This window comes from Cygnus atratus, chromosome 5 (assembly GCF_013377495.2).
Source record: "Cygnus atratus isolate AKBS03 ecotype Queensland, Australia chromosome 5, CAtr_DNAZoo_HiC_assembly, whole genome shotgun sequence".
Lineage (NCBI taxonomy): Eukaryota > Metazoa > Chordata > Aves > Anseriformes > Anatidae > Cygnus > Cygnus atratus.
Genome location: NC_066366.1, coordinates 50,894,994 through 50,913,320, shown reverse-complemented (window position 1 = coordinate 50,913,320; position 18,327 = coordinate 50,894,994). Strand labels below are relative to the sequence as shown.

Genomic DNA, 18,327 nt, shown 5'->3' with positions numbered 1-18,327 from the left:
TTAGTAACAGTGCTTTGCTAGAAAAAAATAAACAGGGCTGTATCTTGAGAGATGAAAATAAGCCAGTTTTCATTAAGATGGTTTAATAAGACCGCTTGATTGAGCTGTTAAACTGCACCCACCTACAGTCAGGTTTTCCCATGCCACTGTGACATTACTCTTTCTGATACCCAAAAGCAGCATCTGTACCTGATTGTTGCTGATGTCTCCTGAGAAGCCAGGGCTGGTGCCATGTGCCCACAGAACTGGGGTGGCTTCTGGGTGCCCAGGAGCAGCCAGAGAAGGGGTTGCACTCGTGAGCATAAGTGGTATGTGGCTTCCGATCAAAAGTCCATCCAGACCTCTACTCTTTGCGCAGCAGTGGTTGGTGATGTTAAAGTAGAGAAGAAAATAAAAACAGTAAATGTGTAGATAATTCTTCCCAGCTTCAGCATTCTAGGGATTTCCTAGATTGGACTATATATCTGTATAATCTTACTAAATAGCTTCAAATAAATCCAACCCCATGAATGAATCTAGTATGTACCGGGAGGAAAAATAATCATACATTGTAAATGTTTTTGACTTGAATTTGTTTCTAAGAACTCTCTAGAGGGTTTTAGGGTTCTTTCTTTCTTTTCATTTACAATTCCTGCAATCAAAACTTACAGAAGGAACATTTTTATTTTGATAAATATTTTATTTTCTATGTGGGCAAATCTAAAACAATTCGTCTTAAACTTTATCTGTTATATTTTGTTGTCAAAGAAAGTGCATATTTTGTGCTGGGCATTTTGACATTAAGTGATGTCTGACTGGGCTGGAAAACACCCTGGAAATCTCAGTTCAGGGGCTCGGTTTGAGGTCCCTGGCCAGATTGTTTGTTTTGACCACACTATCCGGTGCCTTTTGGAAAACTAAAGGTTATTTCTGCAGCATGGATGTAGTCAGACTAGGAAGCAAGGAATGGGATGGATAAGAGCAACAGCCCACATAGGGTTACTGAGGCTGTTCAGATGGACAGAGCTTGAGGACAGCTGTAACGGAAAGCATTCCTGAGTAATCAAAAGCCTCAAGCATGTTGTAATTTATAAAAAGCTCTTGTAAAAGTGAGCAACAGGCAAGATGTAGCTAGAGGAGTGTATACGTAAGCACCCATGTTTAAATTTTCCATTTAAAATTAGAACAGCAAGTCATGTGTTATCCATATCTGGGTCCAATAGAAATAAGGGACTTTTTATGAAGTCACATTGTTAACCTCAGAGTCCACTGCCAAAATGATTGCATCTCAATGGCCCATGTTGAACCACTTGAAGCTTCCCCTCAGCCTTTGTGCTCTGGAATGAAGAGTGAGAATTTGGGTAAGCAGATATGACTCTGGTACAATGTGGGTGGGCATGCTCCCACTGGCTGTTGATGGTTTTGTAAAGCCTAGCACCAGAAGTGATGTAGTTTCCATCTGGTCTCTCCAATGGATGCTGAGTTGGAAAACACACCCTTTCATGCAGTGCGTGATCTTGCATGTTTTTGTGACAACAATAATAAGATTTAATAAATGCTACTCTGTTGTACTAGATTGATAGATATTATAGATCATTTCTCAAGGTGTGTTGCTGGTCTTAGTTGTGTCTTGTATCTGACATCACCCCTGCAATGTGCAGTACAGCTTTGCCTGGATGCTCTGGAGGTATCATGGTAGCCACTTTTAGAGAGATTGTTGGTATGAATTAGCCAGTGTTACTCTTGTAAAAGTCTTTGAGTATGCCTAAACTGTGCTAGGATTAGTTTCTGACATATAAAATTACCCAGAGATCTGGAGATTCTCTCTGTCCATTAGTGGATAGAAAGCTCTTTGCTTGGGAATTTCTCCTAGGAAATTTGAGAGTAATGTCCTAAATTCCCTAAAGAGAAAGCGTTCTCCTGCTCTCTCATGCTTAGAAAATGACAATTATTGCAAAATTGTCTGCAAAACTAAATAGAGGCAGATGTGCTTTGGAGCAGCCACTGGCATGTGGGACCAGTTTTTAATACTAATATAGTGATTTGCATGCTGAATTCTGTTTCTCTTTACAAAGCTCAAAATAAAGCTCAGAAGTATCACAGTTTGAGTATTTGCAGTAATTCCTGGCATGTGCATTTGTGTATGTGCAGGGATTCACACAAGCTTCTTAATAAAAAAGGCTTTTTTGTGCCTCTGCCAAGCGGTCAGTCTTCTGCAATGGCTCAGCTTACTGGATGCAAAGGCCTCTCAAATGTTGAGACAAAAATATTTCTATCGGAACTGCTTAGGGCTTTCAACACCTGGTCTGAAGTGCTTAAGCATGAGCTGAGCTCTCTTCAGTGTCCTAAACACTGCTAATGCCATGGATACTTTTTCCTGTTGTGTTGGTCTTGCTGAATTCACAGAGAGGTGGTGCTGGATCCTCTTGGTAGTCACTGCTGTTTTATAACTCTTTAGAAAAGGTACTAGAGTGCATGTCAGTTTGTTTGGGGTTGTCTCTCCCCCTGTTATGAATTCGAACTAATGAACATGAACACCACAACTCCCTGTTTCTGAGGTGTGTATTGGTACCAATAAACAGAGCAGAGTAAATTAATTAGCCTTCAAAGCAGCAGGGAAAGAAATCCGGATGGACTAGCCAGCCTTCTCTATAGCCGACGAAGTATAAACAACACCCAGAGATGAGAGAGGTGATTTCAATGCCTTTGTTTATGGCCAAATTAAAAGCATGGGATAAATTCCAACTGCTGAGGCAAACAGCTCGGCAGGAAGGGTGTTTTGTCGCATGGTGGACCAGGGGACGTACACTTGTGAGAAAGGTATGTGCTTCCCCTTGCTTGTCCAGGCCCTGAGGAGCCTTGGGGTATTTATGGCAAGTACAAGGAAGTGCACAAAGCAGTTTTCCCTCAATGTGGTTTTGTATTTTAATGAGTTTAAATATCTCATCAGCTCGTATTTTCAAGTATCCTGAATGTTATTTATCACTGAAGCAAACACTCAAGGTTTCTCCCAGTATGATGAAGTCCGGAGCTCTCCTTGCTGACAGGAAATATCAGTGCTGGTTTATGAGCAGTGCCAGACAGCAAGCAGAGGAAATGGCTGACCCCACCTCCTGTCTCCCCAAGTTTTTATACCACCCCAGGGCACTTCCTCTGGAAAAAGAGGTATTGCAACAGGGGGATTAAAGAATCATAGAATGTCTCAGGTTGGAAGGGACCTCAAATATTATCTAGTTCCAATCCCCCTGCCATAGGCAGGGATGCCACCCACTAGATCAGGTTGCTCAGGGCCTCATCTAACCTGGTCTTGAACACCTCCAGGGATGAGGCATCCACAACCTGTCTGGGCAACCTGTTCCAGTGCCTTAGCACCCTCTGAGTGAAAAATTTCCTTCTAACGTCTAATCTAAATCTCCCCTCTTTTAGTTTAAAACCGTTCCCCCTTGTCCTGTCAATATCTGATTGAGCAAAGAGTTGCTCAGTCAGACCCATAGGCTATCTAGGAAGGATAAAGGACAGTGGAGACTAGCTGCATTTTCTCAACTGAGAAATTCTCTGCTCGAGGAGGAGATATTTTTGATATATAGTTGAGGTATCCAGCTCCCTTGCTTCTTCCTTGCCCAACTTTGGCATAGATGATAAGATTGGGTCATGCTGTGGCATGTGGCTGCTTGTGAGTTATTTACAGCCAGCAGAATTTGTCCCCAGATATGAGACTGTACCCAGCCAATTTAATTAACTGATACTCTGGCTAAATTCCTTGTTCTGGCAAGCAGTTTATTAAGGAAATACTTAATCGTTCAGAAAAGCTAAACAGATTTTATTAGCATCAGAGCTTGCATTGGAAATGATGGAGAAATACCAGCATGAGTTTGAATTCTGTAGCACGCTTTTTAGCCTAGCTCCTCCTGGCATCAGAATTTTTTGGGATTTGTCTGCTTTTAAACAATGTTTCTAAGAAAATGTGTTTGAATCTCAGCTTTCATAGATGAAATTCTTTCTGCTTGGGATGACCTACAGACTTCTCCAGACTAGTGTGGGACCTAACTAATCCTTGGGGCAGTTCCAATCATATAATTATCCATGCTCAAAATTGCTTGGGCTGGAGTCTTTCCCAGGACAATTCTCATCTATGCCAACAAAATATTTCCTTAATTTGGGCAAACCCTCAATCAACTTGATCAAAGGTCAACTCTACAAACATAGGGAACTTGAGCAGTGGCTTTCTGGGAAATTTTGGGAAAAAAACTAATGGCAGGATTTTAATGAAATTATAGAATTCAATAAATGTTTTTCATGTATTTAAAAAATTAAGCTGACAGGTGTACCATGTTCTTTGATAATGACAATCTATACTATTGCCATATAACAGTCTCTCAGAGCAATTTTTTTATAACATTATGTTGACTTCTTGTAATAATATTTGAAAAACATTTTGTCAACTTTCTTCTGGTTCAGAAGGTGATGAACATCATGATCCTTCCCAGACAGAGGTATCCTTTTGGAAGTACCATATAAACAAGGGGAGACAATGTCTTGTTCAGAGAGCTCAAGTAAACAGGAGAGCCAGTGGGATGGGGGGGGCCAGGATGAGAACCAAGTTCTCCAAGCACCCAGATTCTTGCCTCTGGCAGACCAAACTTCCTCTGTCTGTTTTCAGCACCTACTTAAAGAACAATTTTCGTCACTGGTCCTTTCCCTAATATGGCTAAAGCTTTAAATACTGCAGTATACCATTGTATGATTTTTCCTGGGTTTCCTCCATGCTATTGAATTCCTTTTTCCATTACAAAGCCACTACTAGATTGAGTGCTTACTTTCAGAAATACAGCCCCAGAGGAAACAATTATGTTTTTCCTCTTGTTGGCCATCTGTCTTTCTGATAATTCGTTATGTTGTGGACTCAATTTATTTTTAGTTAATTCTGAGCTGTAGCATGTGGCTTTGTTGTCCTAACAGTTTTTTGCCTGTTTCACAATAATTTACTCAGATGTTTCCGCTTAGTCAAGTTCCTTACAGTCAACGTCTATCTGAAGAAACTTGCCTTCCATTCCGCTTGTGTCACCCTTAAAAAATATGTAGAAAGTGAGGGCAGAAATCACAGTCTTCTGTGAAATCTGATTATTTATGTTTTTAATTATTAGTAATTTTCCTCTCATTGCTTGAAATTCTTACGGTCATGTTAGGGAAATGATAGTCACTTGTTTTAGGAGACCTTTTATGTAAATTTTATGAAAAAGATTTTTTTTTTAAAAAAAAAAAAACAACTTACAAGATAGATTGCAAAGTATATATCTTCTTCTTGTATTGTTTTGGAATGTTATTAGTTAACTGCTGTTTTCCTGAATTAAATACTTGGGAGAAGGCAGATCTTGTGGCTCAATTAATCACAATCTTCTACTGATACTGGAATGCGTAAAAACTTCAGTTGTTGGGCATTTCTAGATACTCTTTTTTTTGTTTGTTTGTTTTTTTTGGAAGAGTAGCAGTTATGACTCCATTAACTTTCAAATTAGTATTATTTTACAAATACACCACTCTAGTTTTCTAGATCTGGGAGATTTGGTCCTAGGCTAAGTTGTGTCTGTCTGACACCTATAGAAACTGTAGAGATTCAACCTGGTCTCTCATTTCCTTAAGGAGTGCTCCAAACAGTAGGATTGTATAGTATGATTTTGCAATATTCCTCAGGCAGACCACCTCCTATGTGAAGAATCATGTATTTTAATTTGTTTGAAACATGTTTTATGCTAGTTTCATTTTTTGGTCCTTAATTTTTGTGTTGGAAGAGATGGTGACCAGCTCATCCCTACTAAATCTCTCTGTGCCAGTCATAGCTTTGTAGATCACTATCAAATATAAATTGTCTTTTTATTTTTTTTCCAGATGTTCAACCAGAGACCCTTAGTTTTATCAGATTTTTTTTGAAAACACAAACTTTCTTTACTCTCTCCTGTTGCCCTTTGCTGAACCTATTCAGATATCCTATCACGGATAACAGAACAAGAAGTTTGCATGTATAAGGGAAAAATTGTGACGATTTAGGTATGACTGGCAGGCATCCTATAATGTAAATTGGAGTCTAAATACGTTAAAAAAAAAAAAAAAAAAACACCAATCTTATTTTTCTCCCTTTTATTTTTGTCTCCCTTTTATTTCTTACATGGAGATGAGTTAAGCATTTGCACTTTGAAGCAACACAGAAAAAGCAGTGTGTATAATTTAGGGACAAAATAAAAAGGAAAGGAAAAAAATAAAGATTGAATGTCCACTTAGGTATTTTTTTATTATTATTATTTTTAAAGTGAAACACCAGAAAGTGGAAACATTCTGTTGTTGATATATACCTTGCTGAGACACAATATCACTCATTGAAAAGCAATGACCAAGGGTGGTGACAGGAAACATAAAACCAGCAAATATTTTTTAAGGTTCCTGCTCCTGGGATGTACTGCTTTTAAAAATCCAGAACCAGGGAAGGACAATAGGCGTTTATGTATCAGCCAAGCCGTAGTTCTCATACCCTTATGCAGGGAATTTTCCCTTTGTTTTCTTCAGGGATGCAGGTTCACACAGCAAAGGAGTAAAAGCACTAGAAGGACCAGAGGAAGAGATTCATTCTCTTAATGTACCGGTTCAAAAAGGGAAAGTTGAGTCATCATTCTGCAAATGGAAATATTGACAAGGATCACACCAATACTAGGGGGTTAGAATTTTCAAACTCCCCTGGCTTTTGGCTTTGCTAAAGCATGATAACTTGGGTGACTAGAAATTGTTGCATTGTTTTTCTCCCAGGCTTGCACTTAGTCATCATCCTGCTGGTCATTTTCTTTGCTATATGTGAAATAAAGAGTCCGACTGAGCTTACTGTTAGTGGTCTAATTCAAGAAGGACACTATTGGAGCCAATATTGTATTAGGCAGAATCATTTAAAATGTGTGTGAAACAGATGAGTAAGATTATCTTTTGGACGTTTACCGAAAATATTGCTCAATTTAGTGAAATTGATAAATGATGATGTTATTTAAGTAACAGAAATGAAATTTTAATGCCTTTGTTTCCAAGGATTCTCAGCAGTTTATCTGAAAATACATAGAAGGTCTTGGAAATAACTTTCCTACTTTTTTATTTTTATTTTTTTTAAGCTGCAGGAAAGAAAGGAAACTTTCAAGGTTGTGTTATGTTATAGACCTTCAAAAAGCCTTGACAGGAATTCTTAAAAGGATTCTAAAGCCAATGGATACTTCTATTATTTAACTTGAACTTGTGTATAAATAGGCCACAAATTTCCAAACAATGTTTCTCACCACCTACATTTTATGAATCTTTTCTGTAACTGAGTTTCATATATTTAGGAAGAGTATTTTTTCAAAGCTACACTATGTGGCAAGTCATATCTAGGAGAAGAAATGAGCTACATTTTTATTTTAATATATGTTTTAGGTTTGTGATTCATCTCTAAGCAACTAACAGAACTGTATCCTTTATGACTTAGGAAAAAGAATGAAGTAAGGGAATGGTGTGTGTTTGTGTGGCTACTTTGAATTTCTCATATATTGATGGACAGATGGAATATGAGTAATTTTGTTTTTATAACCTATTAATAAACAGATTCATCATTCACTGATATGATGATAATGGTGATATGAGACGATTAGTTCATAGTAGATAGAGTAGCATTCCAGTAGTGAACTCTACTTCTAACTCAGGGCTATAGAATTGCATTAAACAGTATTTGTTATTGACAGAAAAGGAAGGAAAATAGTATAGTTATGGTTATGTCAGAGCTACTCATCTCCAAAACAAGAAAGGAGAAATATCACTGTAGGCTATCATGTGAGCTTTGAAGTATTATTGGTAACAAAAACCATCCACAGCCTTCCTTGTGTCTCAACTTTGCAGCTGTTCAAGGAAACCAATGTACTTTTCCAGTGTCAAATTATCTAAGAATGCAAAGTATTTGTAGTAGTGTGTACATTGACATAATTTAAAGAACATAGGAGAGAAGAGGCAGGGAAACAAATCAGCATAGAATAAAAATTCTTAGATATTGTAATGTGTTGAGGTAACTTCATAGGTCAGGGGAAAAAAGAACAGGAATATCCATCACAGCTGGAAGCTTAAGCAGTAGAGGCTTAGAGGCTGTTTTTCCATGCAAGCAGATAAGGCTTTTGCTACTGATTTCATAGGGACGAACGCTTCTTAATACCTATGAATGTCTCAAATCCAAGTTAAATGTTCTTTAGCTCTTAAAGGAGCTAAACTAATGCACTGGCTGTGCAAAGTTTACATGTACTGGTATTTTGTAAATGACTATTACAGAAGGATTACTTAGTTCTCAATACAACAAAATTCTGCTATTTGGAAGAGCTTTCTTTCAGAAATTTCCTTTATTTCCCTGGAAGTCCAGCCAAAGAAACTATGATGTCATCCTCTGACAGCCTAATAGATTGCACTAAACCAACTGAATCAACCAAACCCTACAGTTGGTGTAACGGACACTAAAATCTGTTACTTCAAAAACACGCTGTCTTGAATCTGATTATTAGAAAGGCTTCCAGCTTGAGAAGGTAACACACAAAACCAGTTATAAACAATATGTGAAAGAACAAACACGAGGCTAGATCTTGACAGTGACAGAAAGCAAACCAATCCTGTAGCTGTTTTACAGATTTTTAATGAAGTTTAAGTACATAAATCATTCAACAGATAAGACTTATGCTTCAAAATGACTTGGATGGTTCCATAAAATGTTTGGTTTCTGAATTCTGTCATCAGTGTTTCCATCTTTTTAAGTTCTCATATCTCTGCTATGGAAGCTGTCTAACCAAGAATCTGGGATGACTTAAATTTGTTTTGGGGCATTGCCCGAAGGATAGCTTGTGTGCTGGTCCCCAGCAGGCATCCCTGTTGAACCACAAGGTGCTGTATGAACCACAAGGTTCATCTGTGAGGTTCAGAGCATCACTGGACAGAAATAATTAATATTTAGAGACTAATTTCATACCCCTTCTCTTTCCTTCTCCTCCTCCCCCTCAATATTCAGTGTTCATTGGAGCACTTACCTAAATCTAGAGGAGAGCAGTTCAGGCTCCTCTTCTCCATGTGTGGCCGTGAACTCACACTTCTGAGGTGACAGCTGCACACACCAAGCTGTGGAATGCTATTTGCCATAGTCCCTTTTTAGCATTCAGCCCTAATTAAATATTAACTGGGTGAGAGACAGTGAATGTAAATGGCCTAGCAGTTAGGACAGTCGGCTGGGAGAAGAGAAGCTGAGTCTTTCATTGTTCCTCTAATCAGTGATCTCCTACTTTAAGAAGGACAAGATGAAAAGCACCAATGTGCAGCTTTTCAGTCATGGTTTATTAACATAGCCACTGCAATTATTTCAAGTTTCCCAGTAAATACTACCCAGATTTCCAGCTGAAGAATATGCATCCGAAAAAAAATTCAAAGGCATTTAAGACTTCTAGTCAATTTTACCTATAGCAATAACAGATGTGGACTGGATACTAACTTTTAGACATCTGCCCTGAGCTGAAGTGAGATTCAGAGAGGGAGACACTTCTTTTTGTATGAAAACAATGATTCACTTCAAATATCTATAGCCAAGCAATAACTCTTTTTCAAGTCAATCAGGAGAAGAAGAACCTCGGATGGCACAGTAGGAACCAATAAGACTGGGTATGATATGCAGAACTCTCCAGCTGACTTACTTTCTCATCCAGTGTCAAGATCTGATGCAGAAATGACTATATTTCTGTTGTTTAACCTGAACTGTTAACCACGTGGGTCCTGTCGTTAGCTGAATCTCAGGGTATGAGTTATGTTATTAAAATTCTCATCTGAAAACTTCAAGGTGATACAGTAATAATTAGTTCTTGGGTTGCATAGCCAGCCTTGAGTGCTTGTCCCGGTTTTGGTTGGGATAGCCAAAAATTAATTTTCTTCATAGTAGCTGATATGGTACCATGTTTTTGATTTAGGATGAAAATAATGCTGAAAATGCAATGATGTTTTAGTTGTTGCTGACCAGTGGTTACAGAGAGCCAAAGACTTTTCTACTGCTTATGCTGCACTGCCGATGAGAGGAAGCTGGTGGTACACAAGTTGTTGGGAGGGGATGCAGCAGGACAGCTGGCCCAAGCTGGCTGAAGAGATATCCTATGTCACATGGTGTCATGCTGAAGAATAAAACTGGGGTGAGTTGGCTGGGGAGGCTTCTGTTGCTCCATCGCTTTGGGACTGGCTGGGTCTTGGTCAGCTGGTGCTGAGCAATTGCATCATACATCACTTGCCTTTTTTTTTTTTTGCTTGTTTGTTTTGGTTTTGTTTCTATTCTTTTCTTTCCTCTTTTTTTTTTTTTTTTTTTTTCCTCCTTCTTCTTCCTTGTTAAACTGTCCTTATCTCAGCCCATGAGTTCTTGCACTTCTCTTTTCAATTCTCTCCCCCATCCCACTGGTGTGTGTGTGGGAGGGAAGTAAGTGAATGACTTTGTGGTGTTTAGCAGCCTGCCAGGTTAAAGCACAACAGTGCTTCCCCTGTTCTGTGTCAAGATGGAAAGGATGAAGTCCTGACCATGTAGTCAAGCAAGACTAGGGAACGTACTGTTCTCTCCCTAGCCCAAGAGTTCCCTGACATCCAAGCTAAAAAGTAACTGTGTTGTGCTTTAATGAGCTCCCGAGTCTGGACAGGTGAGGGCCTGGAGTCTCCTGGGTGCAAAGTGTTTCTCAGCCCAGAAGCATTCTTTGTATGTCTGTCAGGCAATGGAAACAAGGCTTGGCCAGAAGGGATTTCACATAGGAGTTGGACAAGGAGCCTTTCATTGCTGTATGTTATGCTGAAGGTTATGGATTCCTGTGCTTGAACTGAATAAAAAAAAAAAATTAAAAATTCTAGAGAGGGAGAAGAGTTTTGAAGACTATTTGTACACTCTTCACAGAAAAGTGGAGACTTGAGATATCAATTCTGGCAGCTTTTCAGTACATTCTTATCACTGGCGAGAGCTGAATGCATTAGAAATAAATTAACATGATTGTAAGTATGCTACATAATGTGGCAGAAGAAAATGACTGCACTGACAAGATACTATGCTGGATATGAAAATAAAGTCCTGTCTTGCAGCCCTTGGTCATGAAAAACTTGCAACATTACAAGGGAGGTGCATGAGGAATGAAAAGTGAACTCCACTGACCATATCCCAAGCGTAAGTTATTCTATAGTCACTCTTGTCACTGAAGTGCCAGTCACAGAATTGCTCCTAGAGACTTGTAGCCTTTCCAGCAGGCCACAAAAAGCACAATCTATCCTTCAGGGGGTCAGTGGAAATAAAGCTTCTAGGCAAAATTTGCCTCTCTGAACCTGTTTTTTGGTTTTGTTTGCTTGTTTGTTTTTTAATCTTGGTATTGCAGTACACTTCTGTATGTGGTATGTGCATACAATAGGCAATTGAGACCTGCAGTGCAGGAAAAATGAAAGTTTAGGGTTTTATTTATTTCCAGTTGTTGAATGGTTTTACGTTCCGGAAATCTAATGTGGCTAATATAGTGTGGTGGCATTTTCCCTGGCTTGTATTATGCCAGAGAGGAAATACTCAAGTAGATTAAGAGGGACGTTATGCTCACTTCTATGCCAAATTTACTCTGCCTTTTTTGAAAAGCAATGCTTCAACACTTGATTTAACATTATTTTCTTCCAGTGATTCTTTCCTGTTGAATTGGACGTGTTACAATGGAGGTCATGTACCACACAGATTTGAAGGATGAGCTTCCTGTGTCCTTGGACTGAGTCATAGGTCTCATCTGCACAGATAAGCGAGGGTAGCCTACAAGCCGTGGTTATTCTGCAGTAATTTCCAGGTCAGCTGTGTGTGCCCCACGTTGAAAGGACTCAGCCCATTTGCCATCCTTGGTCCCAGCCCAGTGCTGTGCCAAATCCTACCAGAAGGGCACAAGTTTCTCAACAGAGCAGCCCTTCTGTGGTTTTCTGCAGTGCTTGTGATGACCTACTACAGTGCTCAAGTAATTGGTCGGTTTGAAGAAGAGCTTTTCAGACTCCTAAGTCATCTATTCTCTGCACAGCTGGTTTCTGAGACAGCTCTTGCCTGCTCAGCATGAATTAACACATGGTAAGGACACAAGCATTGAATGAAGAAGGGGTGGTTGTTGAGTGATAAAGTAAGGGTGGCTCACATCTAACATAAATCAGCTTTGCTGGGGGAGGCATTCATAACCCCTGAGCTTGAACATGGAACAAAAAAAAAAATTCTTCACAGAAGAGACACTAGATTATGAAAAAATTCAGTGTAATTTTGGTGCAGTGTGCTGTTTACTTATTGTTATATTTAAAAGTTACTTCAATGGCAAGATTATAATGCAAGCTTTAGAATATGAAAGTATAATGTTGTTTACAACTACACTTCTACATTATACCATACAAAAATGCTCTGACTTGTCATAGTTATTTCATTTTGAAATTGGACAAAATATTGTGAGTTGTTTTTTTTTTTTTTTTTGTACACATTTAGAAAGGATTTCTTTTTCCAAATCTACCTGAAAGATAGGAAGTCTAGATTGTAATTGGAAGATGGAAAAAATCAGCTTTCATCTCAAGTACCATACAATCAGAAGAGAGGCAACTGGGACAACAACCTTAAGAATGAGCTCTCACACCTTCCTCTACAAAGGAAGCAGGAAGGTAAGGAAAATTCTTACATGGTCAAAGTCTGAGTTTGACTCTAAGAGACCCCCAGTCAAGATGTATTTCAGAAGATGGGACCCATCTGAAACAAAACCAAGCCAGTAAATATTGAGTAGAAAGTACAAGGGAAGTTTGCAAAGACGATAGAAACTAGAAGGGCTAAAGGAAACTTGTGTGGTTATATAGGCCATTAAAAAAGAAACACAAACAAAAGTGTGAGGCTTTCAAAGGAATTAATGGGTACTTTGATTTCCCAGAAAGTCAGAGAAATAAGTACTTTGTAAGTACCTTCTTTGCATTAGCTATTATCACAGAGGACTTTGAGGAACATTTACCCTAACGATTTTCTTTTCAAGTAATAAATATTGCCAGAGATCAGAAGAGTTTGGGTATTAGCACAGAGTAGGAAATGATAGAGTGGAAAGATTAAAAAAAGTAAAATCTGAGGTGCTTGGTAGAAGAGCTGATCTGCCAAGAAAACAGAACAGCTCTGTTTAAAGTTGCTCACTGCATTGGAGGCCCAGGGAATAGGTCACTTTACCTGTGCTTTAAGGAGCCACTTAAGACCAGTAGGCCTTGCATTTGTAGCCAACTAGCATTTATAAACATAAAATCTTTGTAAGTCAAAATAGAAATTACAGGACAAACTTTTTCATAAAACAAGCATCCTTCTTTCCTTTAACATGCATGGATTATCTGAATACGTAAAGGAAAAATGAGATCCAGATTATCCGATATACTGAAATTACAAAGTGCAGCTTTGTAAGCTATAATACAAACTTTGTGGATGATTTGCTTAGCTCAGGATGAAGCTGTTACAAGAAATACAAAGCAAAACTCAAGCTCCCATTTGATTGCAATGTTTCTTTTGTCACAGCAGGCAATGAAATGGAAAGCAGGCTGTTTACAGAGGTACTCCATCAGCCCCAGTAAAAGCAGTATATATGCTGCAGTGAAGTCACGAATTTATTCCAAAATGAATTATTCTCTAGCCTTGATAAAACCATAACATAGCTTTTGACAAAGCAAAATGTGGCAGATGAAACTGTATAGTGGGCAGGATCTCTTTGGGCTAAAAGACTGATGTTCCTTCTTAGTCTTTTTTCAAAAGAATTTACATTAGTGTACATTAGCATCCAGTTTGTTTATGTAGACGTACAGTTCCAAAATTCTGTGCAGGTTTTATTGATTTGAACACACATAGCTGAAGCTTTATTTTATTACATGACTGTTTTCCTCCTTGACTGCTCAACAGGACATTCTTTTCCATTTCTAAATTATTCTCATTTCTAATTATAGAAGTCTAAAATGAACAGATATTTGTATGATTCTGATAGAAATAGAAAATAGAAATAGCAATAGAAAAGTGACTTATAATTAGACGTCACTGTAGTGTAGTAACTGCACTTCCTTGCATTCTGATAGGTAAAGTCTGGAATATGTTATGTGGCTAGATTGATAAAGACTGGGAATAGGAAAAAAAAAGTCTGATTTCTATGAAATTTTGTCAGACTCTCTAGTAGGAATGGCATAGGCAGCTTTGTGATGTTCCAAGTTTGATTCATTCAAAGGTAAGTCAAATTGTTATTCAAAACTGTGCATGAGAGGTCACTTAGCATGTTGTTTTGTCATTTCCTCAGTCAATCTGAGTGTACTTGGCTCACTGGTTCCCGTTTGGTAATCGTAACGCAGGCAGGTGTTAATCTACATGTAGTGTTGCATTAGCACAACCAAATGTTTTCCTCTCTTCCTCTTGCCACTGTTTGTCTTTATGGAACTTGCTGAACAACCTGCGGTGAGGTCTGAGCCCTCTTCCCCCCAACTAAAATCCCCAAAAGTCTTCTGAATGGCTGCCCTAGGACAGGAGTTTGCAGGAGTTTGGGGCCACAATCAGAAAAATGTCCGTGCTGCACATTGTGACAGTATGGTCATGCTAAATGGAGTGAGCTGGGACAGTAATGACTTTCACAAGGGTTCATGGTATGAGGCTTCTGAGCTGAAGTTTGAGGAAGTTAAGACTCCTTTTTTTTTTCCCTTGTCTTTTCTTTGTGCCAAATATGTAATAGAGATAGTTACCAAAAGCTGACAAATCATGCAGATTTGTAAATTGCAACAAGTTATTAGTGTCAGTATATCACTGGAAGTAACAGTAATTAAACTGATGCATTTACAGATTTTTAAATGCTGTCAACTAAAGAGAATAAAATGAAAAATCGCACATTGCCATCAATTTGAAGAACTTTATCCCAAAACACAATTTCCATCTGATGTTAACAAAACGTGTCATTTTCATCATAGTAAAAGAACAAACCAGTACCAAGTACATACATAGTGAAAGCAGTCAATAACTGTGTAAGAATATAACAGGAGCAGAAAAGAATACATTTCTGTTAACTAAACTTACTAATTAGAGAAAACGGGTATTTTTTAAGAAGTTTTTCTCTTTACAGATAGTTTCACGTTTCAAGAACAATTATTACAAGAGCAATTTTTTTTTTCTGTAAACCAACCCATATACTACAAATACAATACAAAGAAGCCCTGCAAACCTGTTAGTGTACAAAACAGGGTAGCAGAGACAAAGAACAAGAGAATTAAACTGTCCAGAATTATTATGAAAAAATAACAGTGCATTCTAAAGGGCTCCTGTAAACTTGTTTTACATGAGCTGAAGGATGACATTTCCAAATGACTGCAATTTTGCGAGAAGTACAGATGCTTTCAAAGTGTCACTATTTAGTTTATCATGGGGAAAAACACAAACAATTAGGCAATATTTGAGATGAGGTAACAGAAAAGTAAATGTTACAAGCTACCTCACAAAGCTAGCTACTGGATTTATTTACATTAGTTTAAAACTTCATTGAGGCTTTGCACTTTATTCCTTCCCAAATTTACAACTTCATAACTGAAAAGGTCTTTATTGGAGAAAGAACATATATTTCTTCAGTTAGGTGCTCATACAATAGAAAAAATAGTGCAACTGTTTGCTACATTAAATACCATTCTAGCATATCTATCAAAATACTCAGTCTTGTTTTCTTTACCTTCTCCTTTAAAAAAATAGTGTTCTGCTCTTTTTTTTTTTTTTTTTTTTTTTTAATTAGGGAAGTGTGGACATCTTTAGATGCGTTTAAAATAAAAAACCAGCAACCTGGAGCTAGTCCTACAAGATGTTCCACTAAAGCAGATGTTATATACAAGTGTTATTAATCCAGTTGTCTCCAGGTGGAGGCAAAGGTCCCTCTGGACAAAGCAACTTGCAGGCTCCGGAACTTCAACCATTCTTGAGAAGGCAGTAACTGAAAAGAGTTTTAGGCCTAAATCTTGTAGATGGTTTAATCTTTTTCACTCATTAATAGGACTGAACTCCACAAGAGATGCAACATAACCTTAATGACTGCTGTTCAGAAGGCTTGCCAAACAATACCAGAACAAGCATGGACCGATGAGGAGGTTGCTCAACACTTTGCAGTTCTTAAGGTACACCTCATTTTGCTCCAAAAAGATTTGGAAATGCTCAATCTGACTGTAGCAGCTTTACCATGCATCTGAGAACTTTAAGTGTGACTTGATTTGAAATACCCATGGCTCAGCACATTGTGCTTTTTCTTTACTGACTAGAATAGTGGTTCATGGCTGTGATGCTACAGTAAATCACATGGGGTTTTTCTACCTTTTGTGGTGCTTTTCAGTGCCCATTTTCAGCCCCCTTCCATTACCCTAAGTACTTTAATGCTGATTATGATTTGCTAAGAAATGAAAGTGATTTGGGGTGGGGAAAGCTCAATTACTGATGCAGTAATAATTTAAAAAATAGGAATTTCTAAAAGGTACCTTATGGTTGTATGGATACTGATGATAGAGTTACAAAGATTAATGGCTACAGCTCAATTCTGCTTGGGGGAAATACATTACAGTTTGCTGAGGCATATAATGATTAAGATCTACCTACAGAAAGGGACCTTATTTTACTGATCTTTGTCTTGTGTTCCTTTGAAGGTCAACAGAGGTGGTTAAGGAGGGCTAAGAACATTGTTGGCTTCCAATTGCTTCTGTTGGTTTCCAATTGCTTATGTGCTCTCATGCCAGGGAATGAAAAGATGATGGAGAAGACATGGGAAGAAATAAAATAAAGGCATGGAGACACATGGTGCCAAGAGATTTTAAAGGGATGGATGAGACTTCACATCAGGGTATTTTGGGAAGGTAAGAGGAATGACAGTCTGAAGGATCAGGTAGTGACATTTAAGACGTTCCTGAAAAATTATTTGTCTCTGTTCTCGACTTTTGTTAATTGTGGTTAATAATAATAAAACATTCTGAGATTTACTGGCATAAAGCTGCAGAAAAAAATAAGGTGATGCTACTGTACAGATGATACTTGACTCTTTAAAATGCCTTATGTAAGAAACCTGGGTGTTTTTTTTGTTTTAGCAGGGAGACTAATCAGCATTTTGAGCATTAATCTTATGTATTCTATCCACATGGGAAGCTTCCTCAGTATTTTCTACAACTGAAAAATATCTTCACTAGAAGCTTGCACTGCAAAGATAAGAGTGGGTAGCATAATGATCCAAAGACTTCTGAAAAAGATGGAAACACTGGTTGTGCCTATATAAACGGGCATTTACCTTGGTACCAACAGATCAGGCTTGCTGATGACACTCAGGTAAACCTGCCTTTGAAGCATTCCGTTGAGATGATTAGACACGACAGGTTTGTATTACCATTTTGTTTCCATTACCTGTCTGCCTTGCATTAATTCCTAAAACAGGTTACTGCAACTGTAGGTCTGTCCATGTTGTCTCAGTGTACATACTCTGGTACAGGCCAGAATGGGACAAAATTGCCATGCATTTTGTTCTGCAAAGGCACATATTTCCCTGGAGATTTCTGGGCAGAGAACTGGAATCTTTCCTACTACTTTGTGCCTGAACAGCCAAAAAGTAAAATGGCACATGTTTTTTTTTTCCAACCTGCTAGGATTTCCCTACATCCCCATAGACAAGGATAGTGGTGACTTCATTTTCACTGTCTCAAGTCGGAAAGACAAGGTAAAAGGCAAAGAGGGGCTGTATGAGGAAAGACAAAAATCAGATAAAGAACAATAGGAAATTTTAAGACCTCTGAATATTTTTATTTTTTTTTTTTTAAGCGTGTTCCCAGATCAGGAGCAAAGGGCTAACCACTTTTTAAACCATTCCTATCTTGATCTTACGATGACTGACCAATATACTGAGTAACAAGATACCTAATAGAATATTGATCTTCAACTCTTCTTCTGCTAAGGGCATAATTGCACTTGGTCCCCTGAGGATAAGCAAGCTGTAAGACAGGAGGGACACATTGTACCTGATGGTTAGCTCACTCAGACTGTGCATCCAGAAAGCCAGAGGGGCAGAAGAGGAGTTAATGAAGCTCTAAGCTCTGCTTGTCAGAACCCTGATGTCTGACATTACCATCAGAGACCTGACTGCCCTTTTTCTTTCTGAGCGTTAGCCAGATGAAATCCAGTTATCCAGAGCTCTAAGTGCTTTAAAAGCATAGAAGCATTTTGATCTGTGATTTTGATTTTCAGCCTATTTCTCTTAATAATGGAAATCAGCCTCAAAATGAATAATTTTCCAGATTCTACTCTGTGAT

The 18,327-nt window shown here is 38.3% G+C and overlaps 1 long non-coding RNA gene across 1 annotated transcript; it reads left to right on the top strand.

The window, feature by feature from the left end:
* Window positions 1-10,128: 10,128 nt before the first annotated feature.
* On the top strand, window positions 10,129-16,971 carry LOC118244603 (uncharacterized). The gene is made up of 5 exons (XR_004777601.1): window positions 10,129-10,184; window positions 11,681-12,109; window positions 12,509-12,678; window positions 16,044-16,164; window positions 16,684-16,971. It is a non-coding gene; the product is annotated as an uncharacterized LOC118244603 (long non-coding RNA).
* Window positions 16,972-18,327: the final 1,356 nt, after the last annotated feature.